Source organism: Desmodus rotundus, chromosome 10, assembly GCF_022682495.2.
Source record: "Desmodus rotundus isolate HL8 chromosome 10, HLdesRot8A.1, whole genome shotgun sequence".
Taxonomy (NCBI): domain Eukaryota; kingdom Metazoa; phylum Chordata; class Mammalia; order Chiroptera; family Phyllostomidae; genus Desmodus; species Desmodus rotundus.
The window spans coordinates 45,876,224-45,902,129 of NC_071396.1; the positions used below are offsets into that span (position 1 = coordinate 45,876,224).

Genomic DNA, 25,906 nt, shown 5'->3' on the forward strand with positions numbered 1-25,906 from the left:
AGAAGGCACCTGGGGACCAGACTGTGAGAAGGCAGACGCGCACACCAGGTGGCTGGTTCTCCCTTGGGTCCGGGGAGAGCCAGCATCTCCAGTTCTGACGAGCATGAGCTGTAGTGGTCAGGGACGCAATGGAGGCGGGAGATCTGCCAGATGCGCCCAGCCGCCCAGGCCCCTGAGGCTGGCTGAGATGCCCCCACGCTGGGCATCTGCTCCTTCATCTACCCCTCAAACCTTGCTGAGCGCACCTGCCTGGCACCATGCAGGGGCCGAGGACACGCTGGAGAAGAAAGTCAGCCTGACTCTTGTCCTCTGGGAGCCTGTGGCCCAGAGCACGACCCGACAATGAGCCAGCAAACCACACCATCTGAGCTGCCTTTTTGCGCAGACCAACTGGGACAAGGGCTGTGAAGGAAACGAGCCGGCACGGGCGTAAGGAAAACTGGCTGGGCGAAACCTGCTTAGAGTGCGTGGACTTCAGGCAGTGCCTGAGGATGAGGAGGAGGGTGCATGCGGAGAGCTGGGGGAAGGGGGAGCATGGCCACTGGAGGAGGCCCGGGGGGCTGGAGCCCAGAGGCAAAGGGGGGAGTGGGGACGCGCTGAGAGTTGGGAGCAGAGGGTCTGCAGAGGACTTGGATTTTACTGAAAGGACGATGGGAGAGATGAGCTGGGACTATGTTTTAGGTGGCCCACTCTGCCGTGGGAAGAATGGGGGGTGGGGGTAAGGCTGGCAGGAGGGAGACCAGGGCTGGCTTGTCTAGGCTGGTGGCAGTCGGAGGTGGAGACGTGGAGAGATTTCAGATACTAATTCTGAAACTAGAGCCATGTGGACTTGATGTTGGCAATGGAAGAGGGAGGGATGACTGACAGACGACTCAGCTTTCCTACTTGAGCACGTGGGTGGATTTTAGTGCTGTTCCCGAGGTGGGCACGCCCAGAGGAGAAGTGGATACTTCTGGGGGCTGGCAGAGAGGATGTAACAGCTTTGCTCCGGGCACTTGAAGCCTGAGATGCAAGTGCTAGCACCAGAAGGCTAGGTCTTCCACGCAGGTTGAAACAGAAGAGGTGGGTTCAAACGATGGGGTAGGCACATGCATTTCTTCCTCTTCCTGCGTCTCAATTAAAAGGCCCTTAGAAGAATAATTCACGTAAAGTGAAGAGAATGGGACAGCTACCCTCAGTGAGTGTCTCTGGAAGAACATTCCCTGGTGAACAGAGCAGAGACACCTCGGCCCTCAGCTAGAATGTGGGCAGAGGGGGCGGCCGCCGAATGACACCTCCCCCAGAGGCAGAGCCGAGACGGGGACGGGGTGACAGAAGGACTGTGTACGCAAAGTCCCTCGCGCAGAGTGAAAACCAGCACAGGCCGCTGGCCCTGCAGGGGTGGCCGACAGGGCCGACAGGGCTGCCCCACAGCGAGTCCAGTCAGCACCCGCGCCTTTGGTGCTCCCGCCTTTGACCGGGCAGCCACGAGCGGGCCGGCCCACCACATCAAACAGGCAGAGCGAGACACAGACACACTGAAAACAGGTAAACCAAACGTGACAATAAAAAGCACGTACGAAGATCATCCATGCGAAAAAAACACCTAAGAGGAAAAGCAGAATTTGAACAGAAAACCAAAAACTACTGGCTAATATCCTCCAACAGGTTCAAGAAAACGCCACTTCTAGAAAGCAAGGAATGAGAAAGTGTGTTTGGAAATTAAAAAGCATAATATTTTAAATAAAAAATTTGATACCTAGAGTGAACAATAAAACCAAGGGAATTTTCCAGAATATAGAACAAACTTATACAGAAACAGAGACTTTGAGAGAACAGGCGAAACAGGAATACGGATCGGGAGGACGCACAGCCAGTGAAGATACCCAAAAAGACAGAAGAGCACGCCAAGAAGAGGGGAGTGCTTTAAAAAAAGGGGGGGGGGGAATTGTACAAGGCCTGTCCCGAAAGTACCCAGCCACGTAAAATGGAAAAGAGAGGCGTTTATTGAAGAAGACACAAGAAACATTGTACACAGGACAATGACGCCCCAGTCCCCTTCAAAGCAGGCACCTTGGGACCTCACACAGGTCTCCCATTCGACACCAGCTGCCCCGTTGTATTTTCCTGAATCTCATGAACAGGCTGAAATCTCTTCCCTTTCAAGCGGATTTTAGTTTTGGGAAAAGCCAGAATTTGCAGCAGGGCACCAAATCTGGGCTGTAGAGGAAATGGGTCACCTGGATGATTTGATGTTTCGCAAAAAAACTGCATGAGACATGATGTATGAGCAGGCGTGTTGTTGTGATGAAGCTGCCAATCATCCAAATAATTTCTGCGGAGGAATGTTCAAACTTAATGCGAAATTTGATGCAGATTCGTTGCTCTACTCAGTCATTTTGAACGCGACGGCCACACAGTACACATGCTCACTCAACAGCGTCTACCGCCCCCAAGTCCACTCTTGGCTGTCAGGTTGTCAGGTTGCATCAATGTCCGCAAACCGTTCTCGTTATATTAACACTGGCTGGACTTTTTCTGGACAGACCTCCCACTTGTTTTCGTTTGAGGAAGGGTTTGTGCCTTTAGATTGAAGATTCCTCAGAAGCGGCTGCAAAGCTAGATACCTCACTGCAAAATTTCATAACACCAAGGACATGAATTATTAGTTTGCTCATTGTGAATTATTGTAGTAATTTGTATTTGGTGAGATATTGCATTAAAGTATTATTATTATTTATCTTGATTCCTAAGTTTTTGTGTTGGAGGCAATGGCCTCAGTCCCCTAACCCATATCCCAGCCCTGTTACATGGCAGGTGGGAGGTATGGGAGATGAACTAGTGGCGACCTTAAAGGAGATAAAGAGATGATCCCAACAACTTCCGGATAAATCAAAGCAGCTCACCCATAAGGAACAAAATCAGTCTGGCACTGTACTTGTTATCGGAGACGCCACTTGCTTGAAGATGAAGCCTTTACAAGTACAAGGGTAGGGCTTGTCCTTCCTGCACTCCCAAACTACACTTCCCATGTTCCTTCGTGGGGCCAGCTGAGTAGGTCTCACAGAGAAGGTGTGAGAATGATACACCACTTCTCGGCTGTGTCGACTAAGGGCTGGTGGGCCTTTTCGGTGCTCTCTCTCTCTCTCATCCTTGTCCACAGTGACCTTGGAGGCCGCAGCATACAAGGAGTCTACATGAGCTCCCTGAATCGCTGTGTGGAGTGGAGAACACCTGCCTCCCAGTGTGACGGAGGCTGAGCGGGCTGTGATGGCAGCGCGCAGTGCACTCTGCCACGCCGCTGACGTTCACCCGCCCTTGATACAAGGAAAATTTCAACTTGGGATTCTAAACCCAGCCAGCCTGTCGAGTAGGAGCACAGAATGAGAGCATTTTCAGACTGTTGACGAACAGAAAGTGGGGCTCCTATACACACTATTTTAGAAGATTCCATAAGGGTGTGCTCCAGCAAAAGAAAAGTATAAGCCACGAAAGAAAAAGTCAGGCTATCCTGAAACAGGGGTGCAACCTAAAAGAATGTTCTAGATTGGAGCAAGTAAAAGAGACTCTGAGAGAGGACTTCAGGCAAAAGAGACAACCGGTGACAAAGAGGTAACGTGAACGAATGTGAGGATGTGTGACAGGCAGTTGACAGAGGGCAAAAAAGGAGGATCCGTCTGAACCTGATGCCAGGAAAACGTCTTCATGGCATGAAACACAGGTCAGTAGGCTGGATGCACAGAGAATGCAGTGAGACACGGGCACGACCAGCCTCTCCAGGGAACACTAGTTTGAACTCATAATAGCATGAGTGTAATTTATTTGTCCTCAACTTTCAGAATCAGCTTATAGGTAAATGATGGGAGGCCATCCGAATGTTGGCACGGCGGGGGCAGATCTTAGTCATTGAGCCCCACCCCTGCCTTTAGAGATGAATAAGCCAGAACTGGAGCAGGACTGCGATTTCCCCAAGGCCCCCTCAGAGTGGAGCAGGGACTGGAGGAGAGTGGCCACGGCCCCCGTGCGCCTGCCCGCTTTGTGCCCTGGGTCTCCCGTTGTCCACCTTGCCTGGGTTCACTGCCACCACGCCGGGGCGGGGCCCTGCCTTCTCAGCAGAGGCTGCGCGACTCCTGCAGAGTTGACATCCAGCTCCAGCTCCGGCGAGCCTTCCCCCCCCACCTGCTTCTTCTGACACGTCCTCCCAGGAGTGGCAGCTATTCCCTCTCTAGAGAAGGTGACCCCGCCCATCCATTAGTGGGCTAATCTAGGGCTCAATTCCTAGAGTTTTTGGATGCCTCTTAACAGACTTCCATTTGAAAGGAAAAAAGTGGTCAATGGTGTGCTTTGTACAGGTGACATGTCAAGGCACATTAGCCATGCAGCAGTTTGCTGGGCAGGCAGCCCCATACCTCCTGGCCTGCCAAGCACTTCTGTCGGAGCATGTGGCCAGGCCTGTCAGTCAGCACTGGACAGAGCAGCTCCTGGCTTATGCAGTGTGTCCCTCCTAAGGACTGTCTGAGTCTGAGATTAGGAATGACCAGGCATGCTTGGGTGACAGCTGCCCAGTGGCTATAGGGTCAAGCAGTCAGCTAGGCCAGTCCTCTGCGTCTAGACCAAGGCCACGACCTGTATGTTTCAATGGAGATGTCTTCTAGAGAAATCTTGCCACAGGGGTGGCATGATCTACCCCGCCATAAAGAAAGCAGACTTCAGGTCTTACCTCACCTCCTCCTGCTGAACTTCCTTCCCACTTCAAGTTAGTGAGGCTGACAGGGAGCTGGTCCCCATCTTCAGTGCTGCCTGCGTCACACCTGGAAACTGAGACCTGCAGTGTGCAGCATCTAGGGTGGCATCTCACGCACGGGTAATAGTAACTAACAACTAATGACTACACAGATCCACACAGACCCACACAGAGCCTCGCTATGGCCCCTGAGTCACCCTCCCTCACCACGCCCAGCAGCTCCAGCCACACTGCCTGAGGCGCAGAGGGAGCCCAGTGTTTGCCAAGAAGCAGCGGGTGCGCAGGGCCCGCTGGAGAACCCGGCACCTCTGGAAGGCGGGCCCAGACTCCGCTGGGGACAGGCCCTTCCACTCCAGCCCAGGTGAGGGAGTGTGGCCAGCTCAGCCCATGCAGCCGAAGTGCCCAGGCCAGCAGAGACTGCCAGGGTCTGCCTGTCTGTGTGAATACTTCTTGTCAGCAGCTGGCATCAAGAGCGTTCTGTGCTCAGGGGTGGGCAAGCCCCTGTGGCTCTCGTGACGTATCGGCAGGCAGGCATTGCCATGTTAAGCCGCTATTTGTGAAGAAGGGCCTTCGTTTTCCGCTTCCCTACCCTGGCATTAATAAGGAAAGCACATCTCATTGCCAAGAATGGTTGATGCAGCGACAGAAAATTCTGAATGCCAGGGTCAGCAGAAAGGGGTGGTGCACCAATAATTACTCCTACATTATCTCTGCTCTGTTTTAGCAGCTTCCTTTAATGGCAGTAAACAAGCAGCAATTCCTCTGTGGTTTGACTGGTGACTGTCTCATCGAACCAGCCCTGTACCTTTAAGCGACGGTACTCACTCCCACCACCCGTGGGAGGAAGGCAGTGAACAGAGTCCCCTGGGCAGCCTTGGTCATCCACGGCCCTCAACTGTCCCAGTGTTCAGCTCCCATGTGGGAAGAAGCTGAAAGGGCATGTCTGCCTGTCTCCAGGGGCCGTGGGGCTCCTGCCCAGGCCAGGCTGGTCCCAGGACACAGGCTCCGCAAGCACCCATGGTGGTGGGGGGTGGGGGATTGGGCGAGGAGTGTTCTTAGTGAAGAATTGAAACGAAGCTCCAGGCTTTCAGCTTCCTGAGATGCCCGCTCGTTTCAGACAGCAACTGCGTGGACTTTCCCAGTTAACCACCAACAGGTGGCGGGGAGGGCGCCCAACACCACGTCATCTGTAATTTAAAATTCGTTGCTGAAAAGGGCTCTGCGGCAATAGCCCTCCTTCAGCCATGTCAAAGGTGCCTTCGCAGAGGAGGCCCCCACGTCCGCGACGGGAGGGCAGGAGGGCTGTCCAGCGGTCCCTTCCTCCACCCGTCCCCCGCCCTCCTGTCAGAAAGCTATTTCATCTCTCGCAAGTTTTATGCCAGGCATATATGACCAGAACACATGAAGGTCTTTTAAATTTATTTCCAATAGCCCTGCTGCTCTCGTCTCTCTGAAATATTTAGCGCTTAACTTGTTCTTTTGGCGGCTAGCACAGTCTCAGGTGCAGGGAGGTGGCTTTGTAGCGATGGCAGAATGTCACACCAAGGTAATTGTTTTTCTTTACTTCCTCTAGATAAAGAATAACTAACTGGCAAGCCTGAATGAACGAGCAGCACTTCTATCACGGGCGCCGGCGATAACATAAACCAGGAGATTGAATTTGGAGTGGTCCACATAAGCAGCTCACCCTCTCCCTACTTCAGAAACTTGCCTGAGATGAATCTACGTTCTCCAGCCACTTCCGCTCACGGGCTGTGATGCTTCCTGCCTTCCCGAAGCTCTGAGGGGGAGAACTTCCCCCTGATAACCAGGCCTCAAGGAGGGTCAGGGCGGCTGGGATGCCTGCGTGGGGCTCTGGGAGAGGGCTGCAGAACAGTGCAGGGGGTGGAGGCAGGCACAAGTCCGGGAAGGAGGAGGTGGAGAGAAAAGGCAAGGAGAGGCAAAGCGGCTGGAGGTCACCAGGGAGATAAGTGCACAGGAAGAGAGCAAAGAGCACAGCACCCAGGCGAGAGTCTTGATGGGTTTCCGAACCAAATGGAATCGATCCCCAAACCTTCGTCACTTCGCTTCAAGTAAATTACGTGGAACTCAATCACAGACAGATGGAGGACAAGGACAGCTGTGATTGGTCCGAGTCTGGCACCGAGGGGAGGGCCCGTCAATTTCCTTCTCTCGTAGATGCCTTATTCAGGGTTAATGTGCAAGCCAACTTGGGCTTTAAATGATTAGCGGGCTACGCACTTGGTTTAGCTTAGGTTACTAACTTATACCAGTGCTTATGTAGCTCTCAGAAATAATTTGAGACTGAGAACAAAGTTTGTTTTCCCTCCTCCAAGCTTTTTAAGCAGCCAAGACATAAATATTCATGAGCGATAAGAAAGCTAGCTAGAGAGACATTGTGGTGAAGAATGATTCTGTGAAAGTCTCATAGCCCAGCCACTTCCTCTTCTCAGAAAAAAGTGCGTCAGATGTCAAATCCGCCATCCTCGCCAGTGGGTGTCCACTTTCCGAGGACAGAAAAGTCTCTGTCCTGCAAATGTTCGCACCACGTTTTCCTGTGTCCCCTCCCCTCCCCGCCTCCCCCATCACCATTCCTCCATTCAGGAGCTGGAGGTCACCCCTTCTGTGCAGGGCGGACCTCACTGAGCCCATGTCTGCGGGAACTGATGGAGCGATCTTCAGATGTAGATACGTATATTAAGACTATACTTGGAAGGCTGATCGGTAAGTTCATTCTCAGGTCCCAGCATGAACCCCAGGAAATGGCTGAATGAGGTCAGGAACCAAACTAAGCCTGGGTCACGAATACTCCATGCTTGGGGGCTCTGGGGTCATGGGATCCTTCAGGTAAATCAGCAGAAGCCCAACTGACCCGCCTGAAGGTTATAACCATGACCTTGGCCTCTCTGGCAAAGTGTTGTAACACCTGGGGCTGTGCCTGGCACATAGTATGTGCTTAGTAAATCATTTGCATTATTGAAGATTTTTGCATGTTCTGCCATCACTGGCCTGCTTAACGAGCCAACAGACTAATACCATTGACATGCACATGTTTACCCACTACGTTTCAAGTCTGGTTTAAAACAAGTTCAAATAACTCTCTAATTGTCAGTGAGAATGAACCACGCAACCAATTCCACAATTTTTTTCTCTTAAAGTCAGGGAGGCGGTTGGGGTGGTGGTGGAGGGAGGGAGTTAAGTACATTCGTTAAGTCTGCTAATAGCTTCATTGGCCTGTAAGAAAGAATTTTGCTCTGATTTCTCAGGAGAGGGAGTCAAAGTTCTCACACAAAATCCACACGCAGTTCCACCATTTTCTCTCTTGCTCTCTCTGCTATGGTGACAAATTCCGTTCCTTCCCTCTCTGTCCAATAGATTGCCGTCACGTGGACATTGACTTTGCGCTGGTCCCTCTGCTCAAGGACTTTCGTGCCTCCATTGACTCCTCCCAGCCAACCTGTGGAGATGGGACATACAGGGTCCCCGCCTTGCACAGGAGGAAACTGAGGATGGAGAACACATGTGGCTTGCCCTGCACCCCCGAGCTGGCCAGCCCCAGGGCTGCGGATCAAACCCTTTTGTGGGAATCCTCATCTCAACCAATTTCTAGCACCTCCCTCTTCAGGAAGCTTCTGGGTAACAGACTTGACCCTTTAAGGGTTTGTCCTCTTCTCTTCCCTGAGCGAACAACCTGCTGAAATTTTAATGGGCTCGGGCAACAACTTTACTGAAAGCATCTTCTTCAAACTTTATCTTCAAAACTCTGCAAGGTCTTTTTTTTTTTCCCTGAGAATTGCTAGTTTTCCAGAAAATTCAGAGACAAATTTGCCCAGATCACTGACAACTCTGTTTGTGGGTGCTGAAGCAAACCTCTTGTTGGGGTCCTTTCGTCATACTCTGTGCTTTGATTACCGAAAAGTTCTGATTGTCTGGCTTATGTGACTTCAACAGCGATGACGCTGAGGCAGACGCCAATCCATTCACCAGTGGGACAATCTTCTTTCTGACTCTCTGTCTGGTAGACATGATTATATGAATGAGTTTCACGGGGACCAAGTAATGCTCTTCCATCGACGTCCCCATGGAATCCCAAACCGCTTCTCATGTTCCTCCAAGGTTTTGCTGATGAAAAACATGTGGGAATGAACCACATAACCAATCCCATAATTTCTTTTTTCTCCTCAAATGTATGCTGTGTGAAGCCCACACTGTGGCCCCAATGGGCTTAGACCCAGGCAGCTACCTTCCCCCTCACGACCCCTGGTGTGGCGGTACACACAGACCTTCTCAGAGGACCACGGCTGCTCCTCTGAAACTCTGACTGTCCTGGTGAGATCCAAGTCACCTGTCCCTGGTCTGCTTCGCTCGCCAGCTCGGGCTGGAGCCGTGGGAACGAGAGTCTGTAACCGCGGTTACGGGCAGGCGATGAATAATGCATTTTCAGGAGACAGCCTTATTATGTTGCAGTCAGAGAATGCGTTCCCCATATTACAGGCCTGCGACTTTAATCTTAATTTCTTCTGTGATTTTCTCTTTAAGATTCTCCATTGATCCCCTGAGTCAAGCCAATGCGTAGTTTATCATCTGCCTGATCAACAGTGGCTGAGCTCACCGGAGCTGCCTCATCCGCTTCCTCGCATCAGATCAGGACAAGATTTTAATTTTTCATGAAGAGCAGAACTGTGGCGTTCTACACGGCCAGGAAACTGGGGTAATTTGCTCTCACACACTAATGCGGTTTCGGCTGGGGCTCCTGAGGCCCGTGAGCTGCCCTGAGTGCAGACTGGAAAGGACGCTGCCTTCTTGGGTAGAGTGTGGGGGCGGGTATGTGGGGGGGGGGTGCACCGCCCCCGCGCTGTGCAGAGACAAGCCACAGCCCACCCACAAGGCGGTCCATGGGTGCCCTCAAAATACACAGATAAAAACGATTCCTACTTTCTCAAATCTTTGAACATTTTCCATGTAGAGTGAAATTATTTGGATAATTCAAGTAAAATAGAAATTTCAAATGCTGCGGATAACATCCAGAGATGTTGAAACAAAATAAAAATGCTGGAAAATGTTCTGAACTCCTTGTTACATGTTCTCACATTGTGCTGTGTTACTTCCTTCACAGCACACTCCCTGCTTCCTGACACTTCCGTGTGCTCCCTCGCTAATTGTCTCCCTCCACTGGAGTGACAGTCCCATGAAGACAGGGGCCTTCTGTGACTTGCTTACTGCGAGCTCCCAGGGTTTAGACCAGTGTCAGGCATACAGAGGGGCCAAATAAGTGTTGGCTCGATCGGTGAATGACCTAGGAGTCACCAGCCCGAGTCCAGCCTGACCCCGCTGATGACAGGGCGCAAGACTTCTCTGAGACCCACTTTGTTCCCATTCAAAGAGAAAGATACAATAGCCAAAAACGGAACCCACCCGGATCTTGCTCGGCTGGCAGACGGCTGAACAAAATGTGGAACGTAGGGTAGTACGGGACTCAATAAGTGGGAGGAATGAAGCACTGACACATGGAGGAGCTTCAGAAGGTTGGGCTTAGCGACAAGGGCCAGCCCCACGAGGCCACGGAGTGTTCGCGCGTGTTTATGTGAAACGCCTGGAAGAGGTGGATGGATAGAGACGGAAAGAGGGCCAGGCCGGAACGGGGGGGTCTGGAAATGCGCGTGGGTTTCTTTTGTGGGGGTGATGGAAACCGTCTAAACTTGGGTTGTAGCGACAGGTACACAGTTCTGTAAGTACAGTCAAACCTCAATCTCTCAAACGTCTTGTTTCTCACACAATTCAGCTCTCGGCCCAGTTGTTCATGGAGAAAATGTCCCGGTTGTCGAACAAAACTTCGGGTCTCAGTCCTCTCCCCGACACCCCTCTCATGCTGACGCCTGTGTGACCAGTCACGCGTCTCTCAGGACACAGACAAAGGGGACTCAGTTTTCGAGCAGATCGCTTCTCAAACAGTTTTCCGGAGCGAATTAAGTTCGAGAACTGAGGTTCCACTGTGTCCTAAAAACATTGAATCATCCAGGAAACACGAATGAATTTTATGGTATGCAAACTGTTCTCAGTAAAGTTGTTTTAAAAACGAAATACTCAAACAACCTTAAGAACAAAGCCTTGGGTCTGCTGACCACAGAGAAAGAGTTCTGGTCAAACTGGAGACGACATCTAGGCCTCGGCTGTGTTTCAGCTCCAGGCCCAGAAAAGTGGCCAGGCCAGGCCAAGGGCCCCGTGACTGGCGTTGGGACCTGCTGTGATGACTAACGACCCCCTGCCCTGGCGCTGACCAATCAGTGGAGACCACAACCCTGTAAGGACACACCCAGAAAGCGGATGCATATTCTACTAACGTCATCCCCTGAGACCTCCAGAGAAAAGCTCTCACCAGCTAGGCCCATGCTCCCGTCGCCCGTTCCACGACCCTGGCTCTAGTTTGGGAGGTGGAGCAAGGGGAGACTGCCTGACCTGCTTGACCTCTGGCTGCCACTGCTGTCACCCACAGGCTTCTGAAGAATTGGTTTCACCAGAGGGAAAAATAGCAGCTGTCCGTTTCAACAGAATCAGGATTCCATCCACGACCCCTTTTGAGGAAGGAAGTTCCTTATACTGATGTACTTCCGATTCCAAGGAGGTCACCTGAGCTCTTTAAAGGACACCTCCTTCAACTTTCTCTGTTTCTTACAGTTTTTTTTTTTTTAACCTGAACATGCTGCATGAAAGGACCCGACAGAAATAGAACTGAAGGCGTTGTAGAATGGCGAACCACATGGCGACAGATGGCACGGCACCCACCGGCACCAACCCTCGGTATTTGGTGCAGATCTGTGGGCGCGAGTCTATGGTCCAACTACTAGACAGAGGAGTGCTTTGGACGTACGGCTGAACTTGTAGGCGGCAAAGCCATGGAGTTAAGGCTTGTGGGTGGCATCTGTGGTGGCAACATAAAGCCAACTCCCTTTCTGTGTTTGACCTTGAAGATGCTTCGGATTCAACCAGAGAAGGATACCACTGCTGAGCTTATAAACAATGAAGACTTCCAGTATATCTGCTAGTTGGGAGCACTTTACCCGAGGCTGACGAGCAGTGCAGCTGATTGCTGCGAGTGCCTGCAACCTCTCTCTACAATGACTACAGAGAAATGAAGAGTCAGAACCGAATTGGGGAGCTTGAACTGACACATGCAGATGAGTTCATTGATGAATGACCTCATGGCAAGAGTCTGTGATGTCACTCTGCCCTGGCTACACAAGCGCTGTGTGCTAGAGGAGGCTGAGCAATTGGAGGCTCGGGTGAGCGCTCTGGAAGTGGACACGGATGACGTGGAGTTTAGTGAAGAGGAGGATGAGAAGCTGGAGAGAGCTCCATCACCCGCTCACTGCGGAGAAGCTACCAAGACTTGGTCAGGCCCTGGCGCTCTCCCACACTGCGCTCCCGGAGAAATAGGAGCCATCTCCCAGGGGCAGAGTCAGTTTCCCAAAAGGAGGAATCCCTCCCTTTGCCCAGAAAGGCGTCAGAGCAGGAGCCCAGGACGTCACCGCAGCAGGTCCCCAGGAGGCAGCCCAGATCCCGTTCCAAGTCCCCAGGTGATCAACACAGTCATGAACACAGGAGCCCCTCGGAATCTCCTGAAAGACCTAATAAAAGCCAGAAGAAGAGCCAGGGAGGGAGGGAGTGATGGACTCAGTTTGGGTTTAGTCCAAATGGCCCCCTGCCTCTCTCTCATGCAGAAGGATTAAGATCTGGTCCAGAGGCAGCTATGAGAATATTTTAGGTGCTTTTTTTAACCTAAAAGTTTCTCTACTTTTTTTTCTAATGAAAGAGGCGCTGAGTTTTGTATCTCCTTTGAATCCCAATCCATGCCTGAGGGATAATGGTCCCCAAGGGCTGCTGTGGACTCCTTTGCACAGCCAACACTGTGGAGTTGAGGGTGGAGGGTACGCATGGCGGGGAGAGGATGTGACCCCCTCCTGATCCTTTGTTACTAAATTTAACACACCCGCTTTCAGAAAAATAAAAATAAACAGAATCAGATGCCTAGATAAATGAAATACTATGTTAATGCCCTGAGTTCTTCCTGTGGCCTCTGGGAAATGCATACTGGTGCAGCTAATATTCCTTTCATCTCCTTAAAACAAATTGCATACAAGACTCAAAAATTTTTTAAACAAAGAGGGTGACCCTCTTCCCTCCTTCTCCACGAGGATCGAATGAGACTGTGTTCATGAATGCATTTAACACGTAGCGCAGAAGAGGAGAGCTGTGATGGACAGGTGGGGTGCTGGCCTCGCCCACACACCGCCAGGCTCGAGCCCACACAGCAGGAGGGATGCGCAGGTGGGAGCTGGGCGCCTGGGTTTGAGTCTGAGCTCTGCCATCTACTTACCCCATGACCTCAGGCAAATTTCTTCCCCTCCGTAAGCCTCGGTTTCCTCACCTGTTACACAGGAACTTTGTTATAATACCGGCCTCACTGTCCTCTGCTCTGAACTGGTGCAGTAAGCCCGATGTTCATACAGGGCGGGGCAAAGCAGGGTTACAGTCGTGAGGACGCGAAACACAGAGTGTGTTCCTGTGTGATCATTTATTGATTGATGTGTAATTTTCCACATGAACCACTGTAAACCTGCTTTTGCCTAACCCTGTATTTGCCCTTACTACTACTATCTGAGCTTCTCACTGAGACCGAAGAGCCAAATGCCACCAAAGTGCCCACACGGTCACCCTGCCGCACCAAGGGTTGTGTGTTGCCACAGGTGACGGCTGGAAGAACAAAGATCTTTCAAATTCCCCACGGTGAGCTAACCCTCCTGTGATCGCAAGTACTCCCAGGGGCAGGCATGTGCTGCTCACCATGGGAACGTGTCCATTTACTGACAGGACGACAGTCCCACAGTCCAGTGTGGGAGAAAAGAGGGGTTTGCCCTTGGAGGGGAGTTTGTCTCCTGCACTCGCCCCGACAGCTGGGGCTCAGGACCAACCTGTGCTCGTGTACAGCAGACCTCGGCTGTTTCGCCTCCCTCAGCCGCGGTATCTTGATAGCCGGGGACCCAGAGCGCGGTCAGCAGGCCTGCCGCAGAGCGCATGTCTGCCCAGCAAACCCACCTGAGATACCGGCCCGTTCGCCGCTGCCCTGGCTGCTCCCGTGTGCATAGTTGCTTGGGATGTGCTGACAATAAGTCATTTCCCTCTTCTACAGCGGGGGTGAAGGACCTCTGCAGAGCAGCAAGTTCTGTCCATTTCTAGTTTCAGTTGCTGCAAAACTGAGTTAAGTTAGATTTCACGTTCAACGTTCCCAAATCCGGCTGCCGCAAACACACCCTCCCAATTAGCCAGAAGTGGTGAGGTTTGCCTGCACAGGGCAGGGAGGGTGGTGGTCAGCGCCTTTACCTGCCCGTAAAGGGCTTTCTCCTGCTTCCTCTGAGTCTCCAGGCAGGTATTTCTTTCGCATCTGCTCCCGGGAGCTGGCTACATGCGCTCTGCCTCCTTGCTTGCTCCCATTAAGAAAACCCGTGTTGCCACAGCGGGGCTGCTGCAGGGGGCGCTCTCTGTGGCCACGGAGATACACTCCTGGCACTCTGGAATGTCTTCTAAATATTTTCTTCTGGGTAGATGAAGGGCACTACCTGGGGCAGTCACATCTCATTTTAACCCAAAATTCACAGCTACTATCAAGGGTCATACAAATGTACTGAAATCCTTGACAAAGAGAGAAAAACAAAAGAGGAGCCAGGAGAGTTCTTCGGGAAAAGTTGCTCCGCAAATCATCCCTCCCCTGGGACTCGGCCTGAATTGCGCAGCATCTGTGCCTCAGCGATAGTAAGAGTTGTCACTTAATAAACACAGGGCTCTCGCATCAAATGGCTCTCACTGTCCGATTCAGGGTCTCAGCTGAGCCTTGTGACGATCGTGCAAAGGAAGAAGGGGGGCACCCCTCTTACGGAAGGGACACAGGGGTCCGCATGCTGACATCAGTCGGGGCTCGACTTGACGAGTCCTGACGGATGGCACCAGGCTCTTGTCACCGCATTGTCACTAAGAGACAGTGGACAGTGTCGCTGAGCCGTGTGCAGAAAGAGCGGAAGCCTAGATAGTCAAGGTGACTCTCTTCCTGGCCGGTCGCAGGAGGCTGGGGGCTCCCAGGTGAGCTGTTTGAAGCCGCCTACAAAAGCAGGTTTCTCTTCGCCACCTGATGGTTCTCCTTGAATCCAAGCGAGTGGGGATCTTTTACTCTTCCTTTCTTCATGAGTCAAGGAGACAGGAATTTTAATTCTGTTTGTGCAAGTGGCCTCTCTTCCAGTGTCGTCTTCGAAGTTCTGTGCAAGGAGGCCTTTGAGGGAAACGTCCTTCCCAGGAAGCAGTCTTCTGTCTCCGTGTCCTTGCAGATGATGGAGAGGGAGCTACCCTGAGGTACCTCAGTCACCTGGAGTAAGCTGCCGCCTCCGCGCCTCCGGTCCTCACTATGAAACGTAACACTCCTACCTTACCGGGTCGTGGTGAGCAAGTCCTGAGCGGGTGATGTAAACAGTTCATCAAGGGGCCCAGCAGAAGGCAAGTCCTCCCTCAAAAAGGAGAGTCAGCTGTAGGGGGAGGCTGCTTCCCCCGCTCTGGGTGCCACAACAAGCGCCAGGACCCCCGCTCACCATCCCTCGCCAACTCCCACGGCACTCGGCCTCACCCACCCGGGCTGCAGCACCTCGAACCACTTCTGGTCTCTGGAATGTCCCAGGGGACCTGGGTCGGCCTTCAACCCGGCTGCTGTGGGCCTCGGGCTCTCCATTGCTAGGACCTCGTGGAGAGCACCGGGTCCGAGAGCAGCAGTCCGGCCCGCCCTGTAATCTATAGGCGGGAATTCGGGTGTTCCACGGCCGGAGGGTTTGTGCCTCACACACTTAGTTAAGGAACTAGAAATCAGACCTCTTCCCACACACCTGTGTTTTAAAGGACTGGAAGCCAAACTAGAAAATCTGCTGCCACACACACACACACACACACACACACACACACATATATAGTTTTTATGTATACACATATACATATAAATAAAATAAAATACATATATAGTTTTTAACTGGTGTTTTCTAATTTCGATTTTGTTGATACAAATATCTTGTGTTAGTTAGGCTGTTTTAGAAAGGCCAGGAAAAATGAAAGACACCGTCCTTTTGGTAAGAAACCAATACAGATTAATAACAGAAAATACCCTCCCATGTGTAGGGTGGAGATTGTATGTTTATCTCTGGGTGAGAAACATTATTAAAAATGTAGATTTAGAAGAAAAACTCCCAAACCATTGCCGATTTCATTCTCAAGGACAATGAAAACATTGAGGCAAGAACTTTCTTAGGGGAATGGGGGTGCATGCCAGGCTGTGATGTCCATGGTGGGCTTCAGAGGAGCCCCTGCACCCTCACCTTGCAGGGCCAGAAGCTCCCCATCTCCAGGTGAGGCACCTCACCCCTCCTGCTGCTTCCAGACCCCTACCCCTGCAGCTCTGGTTCCCGTCTCTCTTCTGGGGCCGGCCTGTCAGAGATTCACAGAGCTTGGGAACCCCGAGACGCCTGCTGCAGGGCCTGCCCAAAAGGCCGCCTCGCCAAGCCCTCCTGGGCCGAAGGCTGGGGCACCAGGAGCGGGCGGGTAACAGGTGTTTGTTAAGCTCAGCTGGTGCCCCTGAAACCTGACTTGCTCCTTTCTTGGAACCCTGTCCTGACACAGGAGCCACTGAGCAGGTGCAGCAGCGTCTGGGAGCGTCTGGGACTCTTAAAAATAATACCGAACTCTGAACCCATGAAATGAAGGGGCGGGCCCCTCAGGCAAACCCACTTTTAGCTCGCTTCTGGGGAACATCCACCCAGACGCGTCCGCCGTGGAAATCTGGCTCCTGTTCAGAAACTCTTATTGCACTGAGGATGGGGAAGGGCCGGGAGGGAGGGAGGGAGGGAGAGCCTGAGCACAGGGCAGTGTAACCATCGCGGGCACGTGGCTGTTGATACAGGGGACTTCCATGGAGACTACAGCAGGCAGCCCACGGAGGGCCTCCGTTCCCCATGTGAGGAACCTTCGATGCCTTTGAGGTGTCACCCAGAAGGCAGCATCATCTCAGGAGAACCTCAGGCTGAGACCCCTGACGACGGCAGCAGCTCAGTGACCAATGTTGGTTCCGGGGGAGAACTTCCCGTTTAGAGCACACCCAGCACACTGCGTCTGGGCAATGAGCATATAATATGTCGCCGCCGCATCACCCCTTCTGTCGCCTCAGCTCCACGTTGTCCGAGGGTACTTCCCAACATTGCCAATGTGGCCTCGAGACCTCCCTGAGGGTTGATGAGGGACAAGCGGCCACTTGTCGCCGGTCTTTCCCACCAAGGATTTTTGTGTTCCATCGTTATCTTCCGGGTTCGACTGCCTTCTTCCTAAAGCGCGTCCTTCAGTGGTCCTTTCAGAGGGGGTTTGTGAGTGATGACCTCTCAAGTCTTTGTCCGGAAGTACCTTCGCCCTCACTCTTGAATAGAACTCTGAATTGACTGTTTTCCCTCCCAATGAGGAATGCACGATTTGACTGCTCTCCAGCCTCCACTGTTGCGGATACAAAGTTTGCGATCGGTGGCTGTTCCTCTGCGGTGCATCTCTTCTTCCTGTTGGTTGCTTTCCATCCTTGGTGTCCTGCAGTCCACGGTGATATAATTTGTACTTGTTCTGTCCAGGACTCAGCACTTCTTCAGCCGAGGAATTTACATCTTCCTTTAGCTCTGGGAAGTTCTTAACCATTATTACTCCCAATGTTTCCTCTATGCCATTCCCTGTACACATTCCTACGGACCTCCTTATTCTCTTCCCAAAAATCTTAACAATATATTTTAATAAAATCTCTTAACAATGTCTTGATATTTTCTCTCAATATCTGCTTTATACTTTCCATCTTTGCGTCTCTCTGAATTCTTTTCTGGATAATTTCCCCAGAGCTATCTTCCAGTTTAATAATTCTCTTTTCGGCTACGTCTAATAAGCTTTTTTAAACACCCCCCCCCAATTGAGTTATCAATTTTAATAAGTTTCATCTTGAGAAATTCTACCTTCCCAAGTTTACCTGTTTTCCCCCCTCCAGAACTCTTTCTTTATACTTCTCTCTTTACTATTCTAATAATTTCAAATGTGAATTTTTAAGTAGTCGTTTACATTGTTCTACTACCTGAAGATTCTGAAGGACTTCACCCTCCAGTGTGTGAGTGTCTTCCTGTTTCCTCATGGCAAATGACTTCTTTGTGGTCTGCAGCTTTATACTCTAGGCTCAGGTTTTCTTGTTTTCCCTTGGGCATCCCATACATTATAGCATGATGGCATTTTTTTAAATGAATGTGTTTCTTTAGTTGTGTTTCTTCTAAGATCACTGGTGCTTTTACTGACCTGGGAACTACCTTCAAATTCATTTCTAGGGTTAGAATTTCAGCACCAGGTAAGTAGCATAAATTCAGATGTCCACTCCAATGTGATCCAGCAGATCACAAATTGCTGGCCCAGGAGGTAGAATTTTCTCAGTGCCAGGCAGCTCCCCACCCCAGGTTTCGGCCTATGCAGTGGCCTGTGGTGTGGTGCAGGCGCTGCCCGGCAGGGAGTAAAGCCCCTGCTACCACCCCTGGGGGTGCAGAGCTGAACCACACAGTGTCCCTGGGACTGCAGGGCGCCAGGCCGTTGGCTTGTCCACGCATGACAGCCTTTGAGAGTTCTTCGTTCATTTTTGGCACCTAGAACTCCCCTTGCCATCAGGTTCAGGTATCTTCAGAAAACAAACTAACACACACATACTTTTTCCCAGTAACATTTTATCCAACATTTATAGCTTTGGAGTGGGGATAGCGGAGGGGCCTGGTGTCAGCTCAGACCACCCCTTTTTCAGGAAGGTGTTTCCTTTGGAGGTAAAAACCAGCCCCTCGTCAACTGGTGCTTCAAACTCCACAAAGTTAAGGAAACCGCAACAGGAAAGAACAGAGCGGGAGCTTGTGCAATAAGTATAGCAGCCCTACTATGCTCCAGACACTGTTCTAAGCACTTCAGCTACACTAAGACATGTGCTCTCCATGACAGCCCTGTGAGGTGGGGGTTATTATCCATTTTACAGTAAAAGGAACTTACAACAAAGAGGCCAACCCCCCGCAGTAGCTTCGTGCGTAAGAACTAACGAGCAGCAGGGAGAAGGAGAAAGGGCGGGTGTTTCCACTTCCCTAAGTAGGGGCGGCTGAGGACTCCATAGGTGACAGTCTTGCCACTTTTATCTGCCGCTGAGGCCTCAGAGCTGGGCCATCGCGCCGAAGGTGACACTTGCTATGACGTCTTTCTCGTGATACTGTGTTTTGTAAGTGTGCGGTTTAATTTCCTTGAAAGCGTCCACAGTTCGGCCTGGCACGGGAGGGAGCCCCCCGCACCGCCGGCGCTGTTCCCAGTGCCCCGGCGGGCACGGACTCACGCTGGAAACACGGTATTTGCAGACGTGTCTGGGTACCCTGCCAGCAAGGAGCGCGCTAAGCCGCAGCCGTTTCTGAAGATAAAATGTTCAACAGCTGCGTCCTTAGACCTTGTGGGATTCCTAGCACAGATTTTGATCAGCGGAGTCTGAATTTCATGAGGCTACAGTGTATCTGAAAACTCTGAAATCCTGGTGGCACTTTGAAGAGCGTGGTCTGGTTTACGCACGCGTTCATTTCCTTTCCAACAGTTAAAGGGGGAGGCCTGGGGCCCGAGCCCGGAAAAAACCCACCGGGGGGACTGTTTCCTGCACAAGCCCTCCCGAGCACAGAGAGGCACGGGCTCCCCCGTCAAGGCGTCTCATACAGATGCTTTGATCGACCTGGAAAGTGAACTGTTTCTTTCCTTCGCCTCAGTCCTTTTAAACCGCAGGTTGCTTTCATTAAGTATTTTGACTGTCGAGCTGTAAACAGCTGTCTGCACTCCGAGGCAGAAAAACCAAACACATCCGTGTCGAACAAACAATGTGGACAGGAAGATTCCTGCCTGGGCCCTTAGCGGTGATGGAAATCTGTCCAGGGAGCAAGCCGCCAGAATCATTCATGAGAAGGATCAGCACAAAGGATAGCCGGCCAGCGAACTGGCTGGGACTCAGGGACTGCAGCTGATGTGAGAGACGGGAGGCACGGGCTCCTAATGAGCAAGGCTGGGGCTTGCCCGGCCCCTGCAGGCACCGGAGGCTGAGAGTGAGGGGGCTGTTCCTGAGCTCCCAGAGAAGCTCCACAGCTACGTCTCAGGCCGCCCACCACGACTGTGGTGAGCGAGCAAGGATCTCAGGTGTGGGGGTCACACCTAGGAGGCAGCTGTTCCTATCAGTGAGGGGAATGAAATGAAACTGGAACGTCAGCCCCGGCGAGTCAGCGCTGCAGACCACACCCTGAAACCTCCATGCCCTGAGTGTCTCTGAGGGCTGAGCAAACCTGTTTCAGTCTAGCCCCATTGTTCTGCATGGTGTCCCTGTGCCGGGGTCCCACACGTCCCCGGGCCTTTTACAAAGAACCGAGCAGCTTCTGGTGCTTTATGGAGAAGTCAGGTTCTTCCTAAACCGAAGCATGGATGGTGAGTCCTGGGGACAGGAAACCTCAAACGTCACTTGACGGAGGAAGAGGTGAGAGAATGTGGGAGGAAGCCCCGCGGTGGTGCTGGGGGCTTACAGCCTCCAGAGGGGGGAGGGATTGCAGTGGCAGTTGCCCTGGAGGCGGAGGCACCTGAGGATTTTTCTGGAAGCCCCCTCTGCACAGCACAGCCACTGCTTTGAGTCAGAGTTGTGTGTTTGGAGGAGGGGCTGCAGAACCTGTGGGAGCACCTGCGCTGCTCTCTCCGCCACACCGCGGGGCCTCGGCAAGCAGGCTGGCTGCCAGGGCTGCGAACAGACCCTGCGACTCAGACAAGCCCGGTGCCCAGGCCACGCGGAGTGCGGGTGCAGCAGAAGTTCCTTGTGATTCTTCCACGTGACGCTCCTTCCTCACCACCTTCCTCTAAATCCCGGCTCTCCTGAGAGCATCTCCTGCTTTAAAAAAATAAAATTTAACGCATGTCCTACTCTGCCTTCGATGTAAAGAGTGAGGGAAATAGCAACGGGCAGAGCAGGCGGGAGCAGAGACTCCTTCAGGCACAGGAAGCTCACGCGCCTCGGTCTGAATCACGCCCCAGTTCGATCAGGGATGTCTGACGTCAGGGAGCAGTGGACTCAGCCCCCTGGTGCCAGGCCAGAGGCTGCCAGCTCAGCACTGCGGGTGCGTGAGTGACATGCAGGTCCTGGATCTGACAGAGACACGGCATGCCTTTTCCGTGGATGCTGCCCACGAGACTCAATGTCGTGGACGGAGGCCGGATGAATGGGGGCAGGGAACAGGCCTTGGGACTGCCTGGGCTCAGATCGGAGCGGGAGCTGGGGTTTCTTCCCCTGCCCCTCAGGCAAACAACAAGAACATTATCACAGCCACAGGGGTCGTTTATGGAGTGTCTACTAGGAGTTAGGCAGTGTTCTAAGTGATTTCCATTTATTATTCTTTTTTTACCTGTAAGTTTTTTTATATTGATTTAGAGAGAGGGGGATGGAGAGATAGAGAGAGAGAGAGAGAGAGAGAAACATCGATCTGTTGTTCCACTCACGGATGCATTCACCAGTTGCTTCTTGCTTCTTATATGTGCCCTGCCCGGGGCTCAAACCTGCGACCTTGGCCTATCAGCACCATACTCCACCCAACTGAGCCGCCCGGCCAGGGCTCCATCTATTATTCTGAAGTCCACAGTCCTCTATGCGGTAGGCTTTGTTGTAGTCATCTTGCAGGAGAGAAGATTCAAGGACGGGACCATCGCAAAGTCACACAGCTACGTAAGTGGCAGAACCGAGATTGAGCGAATGAGCGCAAAGCTCTAAGCCCTGTTCCTCCGTAGTGGGGAAGGGCGGGTCTTGGGTAATTCTGTGCTGGACCAGTGTCCTCAGAGCTGGGCTCAGTGGCTGTGCCTGTGAGGACTGAGTCCAAGGGAGGAGGATTCCATTTTTTTCCTGTCAACATGTGTCTTCCTTGTTTAGAGGAAATGCCTACCTCATCACCAGCCGAGGTTTGACGGGGCGTATGGGAACTACCCGAATCCCTAAAACTCAGCATGTTCTCAGTGTCAACACACTGCACTCACACACACACACAGTGGTGTGGATGAGTGGTGACCAGTCAGAATGGACCCCGGCCACGAACGCTCAGCTCAGCCACATGCTTGCAGACCAGCTAAATGTCAGCCCTTCTTCCGGCCGTGTTTTAAAAACCGCACACAGGGGATCGGCTAAGCAGCTCCCATCACATCGCTGTCTAACCCGCTCCTAACGTGGCTGGTTTAAAGCTAGGAAAATAGCGCCGAGATCAACCAGAGGCCAGTCTTCACTGAAATCCCGGGCGGGGTCTGACCGTTTGATCAGAGCCTCCTCAGGGTTTCACAGTCACTGGGCCCTGGAAGGGCCTGGGGGTGTGAGCGGATCCCCGGTCTCCCAGGTGGAAGGCTCATTCACCTGTGGGCCCAAGAGAAGGCCGGACTCCCTCTCCAGGGCTTCGGGGCCGGAGTCTCCAGGGAAGGCTTGTGCCCACTGTAACTGCCAACCGCTTCCCCCAGTTCAAAGCCAGGAGCGAAACAACCTGCCAGGGTTTCAGTTCAGCCTCAAACGTGCTGTTCAAAACAGTGACAGCTTATCTTTGCTTCAGCGAAGCATGCCCTTACGTGACTTTAAATTCCGTCTGTGACTGAGCCAGGGCTCCGCCGATTAACCCGTGTGGGGATCCAGGGCCTCGGACAGGCTGCCAGGGCCATGCAGCCGCATGCCACCGCACGCCACCCCTTTGAAGTCCTCGGGGTGGCAATGATCTGCGCCCCTCCCTCCTCCCACGCACCCATTTTAGCTGGATCATGGGATTCTGGGAAGGCAGGGCCTGAACTCTGCCCTCTCGTACTCTGCCCTCTCATACATTGGTTCAATCAGCCAATAGGTAGCCATGGCCCATCCTGTGCACGTCTTCTCTTTTACTTCCTTTTTCTCACCTCTCATGGGCCAGCCAAAGGCCAGGGATGGAGAGGACACTGCAGAAACTCGGAGAGCACTGAATAAAGATCCGTTCTGCTATAGACAGGAGGAGAGAGGGAGTCGCAAAGTTGGAGGGTCTTTCATGTCATGGGTCTTTTCCTTCACTGGTGATGGGAGCACAAGATCGGTCACTTTGTAGGGTGGGAGCGTTCTTTCTCATTGCCGTGCCTTGTACCACCCGCCACAGCCGGCCCTGGCAGTACCCTCCTGGGCCTGGCCTGCCGGAAGGGGTGCCGCGTGGCCCATTAAATAGCTCTGGGCAGCAGACAGACGACACCTTCCACCGCCCTCCTTTCCCTCCACCTTCGCACTTTCACTTTTATGAACTCATGTGACCCTCCCAGTGTCTCTGCAAGAAAAGCTGGACCCTCACGTTGCAGAGAAAGCACAACGTTCACCACGGTTCGTGACTCGTCCCCGCTTTGGGCACCAGTGAGCCTCAGGCAGAGGTGACGCTGCAGTCGGCGCTGTCTGAGCCTTGGTCTCCGGCTCATCACACTGCATGACTCCGCCACCGAGCACAGGGTTCGGAACGAGACCAAGGTGGTGGGTTCGATTCCCTCCTCAGAAGAAGCCCTTCCCCAGCCTGTCTTCACAGAAGGACCCACCATGCAAAGCTCTGATCCCAAAGGGCACAGGCCAGAGCACGGGTGTCTGCTAGCGGCAAGCAGGCCCAGCCTCCCGACCCTGGGGGCATCATGCCATCTCGGAGCACAAAGACCAGATGCAGACACATGGATAATGAACGCGTCAACTTTCCCAAGCTCGTAATGCTCTCTGAGGCTATTTTAACCAAATACCCACGTTATAAATAACTGATTAACACATTCACCTTTGAGGATGTAAAAGCTGATACAATAACCCAACCCATTTCCGAAAAGGATTTCCTAATGGCTAACTGTCCTCTCTAACCTATCTGGACACAGTAGGCGATCCTATGATAATTTAGCATAGTTAAATTCTCCAAAAGACATTGCCCAGGCGAGAATAAACGGGGCACACAGTGGGAAGCCGTTCCGTTTCGACATTCCCGTGCAGCACAGACCCCAGCAAGACTCCCGCTTGCTTCATAAAAGTGTGGGCTTTAACTTTGGAATTTGCTTGGCATCTAGAGGATGGGGGAGATGAACGAGAGACTCTAAGTGCTGTGTGATTCTCGCCATCACTCACAGTGGGGAATGAGCTCCCGGGAAGATGGAAAGGCAGGGCCATCCACAGCCCGCACACGTGCCCCTCCCAGCGAGCCGCAGAGGCGGCCGGTGGGTCGGCGGCAGGAGAGAGCGATGTCCTCCAATCAAAATGCACAGGGAGACATGGAGCAATTTGTTCCACAGTTTGCAATCTTAAGAAAAAATACACACCAAGAACCAACTTTTCCTTTGCTGATGATGGGAGCACAAGATCGGTCATGTTTGTAGGGTGGGAGTGTTCTTTCTCATTGCCCCATCTTGTACCAACTGCCACAGCGGGCCCTGGCAGTACCCTCCTGGGCCTGGCCCTTGGGAAAGGACTCAGTGTGGCCCATTAAACAGTTCTGGGTGGCAGGCAGACAACACCCTTGAAACTGGAGGAGGTGGAACAGGTGTGAACCGAGGCTATCCAAGGAGGGGCCCTGGGTAGCATGGGGTCTATTTTTAGGAAAGTCGAAAATGAAGCAATGCCTTAAAGGGCATCTTTGGAGACTGAATCAGGCAGGGATTAGTAAAATTACACCCCGCCCCTCCCCAAATAGTCCATGCCCTCATCCCTGGAGCCCGCCCATATGACGAGGTGCCATGTCTGAGATTACGTCGTTACGTGACACGGCATTGCTATGGGCTGAGTTGTGGCCCTCAAAGAGAGACACTGAAGCCCTAGCCCCTGGTACCAGAGAATGTGGCTGTATTTGGAAATAGGGCCTTTGCAAATGGAGTCAACTAAAGACGAGGTCACCAGGGTGGGCCCTAATCCAACGGGACTGGTGTCCTCGTGAGACAGAGTCACAGACACAGAGAACAAACCGAGTGTAGCCAAAGGTGAGGGGCATTTGGGGGCTGGGTGAGAAAAGCGGAGGGAGTAAGACGTACAGATCGGCAGGCACAGAACAGTCGTCACGGGGAGCAGAGTCGACAATGCTGTGATGACTATGTTGGGGCCAGGTGGGTGCTGGAAATACAGGGGAATCACTTTGTAAGGTACGTAACCCACGGGTTAGACCTTTGTAAGGTCTAACCCACGGGTGTCAAACTCCTTGTCACCGGGGGCCACATAACCAGCCTTGCAGTTGCCTTCAAAGGGCCGAAATACTTATAGGACTGTATAAATGGAACTACTCCCTAACTGTTAAGGAGTTGAAATGACATTCGGCCCTTTGGAGGCAACTGCGGGGCTGGTTATGTGGCCCCTGGTGACAAGGAGTTTGACTCCCCTGGTCTCACCACAAAGTGGTACACCTGAAGCCAATATAAAAAATATTGAATGTAAACTATAATGTGAAAGCACTTTTCTAATTCTCAAAAACGAAACAAACAAAATAAGCGGGGGATCTGCACAGGGACACAGAGAGGAGATCACGGACACAGAGGGGAGACAGTCACGTGGGGATGGAGGCAGATGTCGCAGTTGCTGCCACCGGCCAAGGGACCCCAGCAGCTGGACCAGGTGAGGGAGGATCCTCTCCTGGAGGCTTTGGAGAGGGAAGGGCCCCACTGACACCTTCATTTTGGCCTTCGAGCCTCCAGAACAATGAGACAATGAACTCCCTATGTTTTAAGCTACCCGGCATCTGGCACCTTGTGGCAGGGGTCCCGGGAAACTCAGGAACAGTTGACCTTAGGGTGGGGAGATTTGCAGGCGATCTAATGACGTGAGCCCTAAAAACCAGACAGTTGTCTACGGCCGATGGAGAGCGAGCCAGAGAGATTCGAAGCAAGAGAAGAACTCAGGGTTCTGTCGCCGATCTGAAGGTAGAGGGGCCAAGTGCAAGGTGATGAATGTGACCTCCAGGAGCAGAGGGTGGTCCCTGGCTCACGGCCGGCAAGAAAGCAGAGATCTCAATCCCACTTTCACAAGGAATGGAATTCTGCCAACAACCTGGAGGATCTGGAATGTGGGTTTTC

General features: G+C 52.4%; 1 protein-coding gene and 1 pseudogene across 1 annotated transcript in view; one reads left to right on the forward strand and one right to left on the reverse strand.

Annotated features, from left to right (window-relative positions):
- Positions 1 to 25,906, reverse strand: part of FSTL4 (follistatin like 4) — a 331,311-nt gene that overhangs the window by 222,437 nt on the left and 82,968 nt on the right. The gene's annotated exons all lie outside the window — the stretch shown is intronic.
- Positions 11,469 to 12,389, forward strand: LOC112318198 (pre-mRNA-splicing factor 38A pseudogene; annotated as a pseudogene).